This window comes from Aplysia californica, unplaced genomic scaffold (genome assembly GCF_000002075.1).
Source record: "Aplysia californica isolate F4 #8 unplaced genomic scaffold, AplCal3.0 scaffold00549, whole genome shotgun sequence".
In the NCBI taxonomy this organism is placed as follows: Eukaryota; Metazoa; Mollusca; class Gastropoda; order Aplysiida; family Aplysiidae; genus Aplysia; species Aplysia californica.
This window is the reverse complement of record NW_004797819.1, coordinates 12,012-14,511: the sequence shown is the minus strand read 5'-3', so window position 1 is coordinate 14,511 and position 2,500 is coordinate 12,012.

The following is a 2,500-nucleotide window of genomic DNA, read 5'->3' as shown; positions in this document are numbered from 1 at the left end:
TATTCATGTATTTGTTACACGATTCATGGTTTGATATCTCCTCCGTGCAAGGAGCTTGTTTAACCTCCTTGCCTCCGTGCTTTCTTTAACTTAACCTACGGTAGCTGGAAACAAAAGGACCGGGTTGCCTCCTCCGACAAAAAATTTTTTTTTTAATCGGATCGTTTATAATTATAATTAATTATGCTTTGGTGGACACGTGCCCAGACATCTTTACGAGGTGCCCATGCAGATGGGATCGGGTCGGGTCGTGGGTGATCTCCCCACTCGTCGCCTGAAAACAAACGCGTTTGTGGTGCCCACTACGGATGGGCTCGGCCGATCAGCCTATCCCATCCGTAGTGGGCACCCCTCAGTTTCAGGCGATCGAGTCGGGCGATCGGCCCGATCCAGCTGTAGTGGGCACCCGGCGAGTCGGGCGCGATCGGCTTGTGCCACGATAGCCGCTTTGCGCCCTCATTCGACCCCATCCCCCAATGGACACTTAGATCTTTGGACACGTGGTCTATGACTCATGACGTAAGTCACGACAAGGGGTCAGTCGAACTGCCGAAAGTGGCGGCTTGAGGTCCAGTATAGTGCTCCGAGACTGATCTTTACCACCATAGGCCCATAATTATCAGGGCTCTTGGACAGGGGGGCGAAGGCTGACTTGTTTGACAGGGTAATCAAAGTGAAACGGGACCAGATCTGGCCTGGGGATATCGCACAAGAACCTTGCTCGAGGCGGCGACTCAGAGTTGTGAATGAAAACAAATCCGGAATTCATTATTGTATGTTCAACCGCCAAAATAATCGGGAAAGTATCTCATCAAATATCAATTCCAATTAAAATTAAATTTAACTTTAGATGTGAATACACAAACACAAAGCAAAGAAGCAGAGATGTCAGTACTAGATCTATATGTTATAGATCTACCAGGGAGTCTAACTCTTTGGTAAAACATGACAATTATCATTTTTTAAATTTCACATTTGGCTGTTTTTTGTCTAACCTTTCGCGGCCACGAGCCTATGTCATAACCAAGGTCACGATCTGATTATAGTTTTTATAGGGCAGTAGAAAGTGGAGGGAAAAAAAACAAGCTCTCGCAGCATCTGTGAGGTAGACTCGACCAGTGTAATAGTTAGCTTACCTAATCAGTGCTTGAGACTGATTATAACTGTTGCCCGAAAGGGGTGAATTGGGTATATGTGGCAATGAAACAGTTTAGACTGTTATGCACATGTTCCCTTCAACTATGTTGGTAGACTCTTCCAGTCTCACTTTAAGCTTACTTAATCAAAGCTTGTGACTGCTTATAGAGTGGCCCAAGAGGGGAAAACAGGCTATTTCTGTGGCAATGAAACCGTTTAGAATGTTAGGCATACTGTTCATTGTTGATTATGAACGTCTTTTTACATTTAATTTATGAAGTTTACGTTTATGGGTGAATTTGACTGCGACAATGTTTCAAAATTAGGAAGGGAAGCAGTGATTATTTGATTATATAGACGCTTCGCCTCTGCTCTTGGACGACGGACCATTTTGCTGATGTCCAAGGTTCCACAAACAATGAGTCACTTTTCTTTCGTCAACCCTACGGCATGCTCAAAGCTCAGCATTATCGAAAATTACAATACCTCTCTCTCGCTCTCTCTCTCTCTCTCTCTCTCTCTCTCTCTCTCTCTCTCTTTCTCTCTCTCTCTCTCTCTCTCTCTCTCTCTCTCTCTCTCTCTCTCTCTCTCTCTCTCTCTCTCTCTCTCTCTCTCTCTTAATAAAACACGCGCGCACACACACATACACACGCTATCTATCTATCTATCTATCTATCTATCTATCTATCTATCTATCTATCTATCTATCTATCTATCTATCTATCTATCTATCTATCTATCTATCTATCTATCTATCTATCTAATCATTTTTTTTAAACTCACTATAGGCAAATGGATTGTAGTGGACAGTAGTGGTAGTGGTAAACTGAGTTCATCCGTATAAATTGTCCTTTCAAAACACGTAACAATTGTAATGAAGTGATGATGGAAATGGTTTCTTTGCTCCAGTGTACGTGTGCTCTAAGGTATCGAATAAATGGAGGGGGGTGGGGGTGGACAAGTGGTCCAAAATTAATAAACGGGGGTTGTGGGCGGGGGGGGGGGGCACATTCAACCTCACATCCCTGTAAAAGTAGGAACAAATCTGTTTTATTTCTCCTTCAGTAAATAAAGGATTAGGAATAATTGATCATGATTTTAGGTGTGATTTTAGACAACTTTTCCCTTGGGAACAAAATAGTTTCAGAAAATAATATAGACAAATGTACAAGGGTTTTAAAAATGCACAGAAACTTGTGGTAGCCAATCCGGTGTCGGTACTAATACTGAGGGTAATTTGCCATAATTTACAACAACAAATAAAGAAGTTAAGATAAGATACATCTTTATTGTCCTGATCCTGGCACATTGGTTTGGTGTTCCACCACGAGTACACGCACACACATGCACACACACGCACACG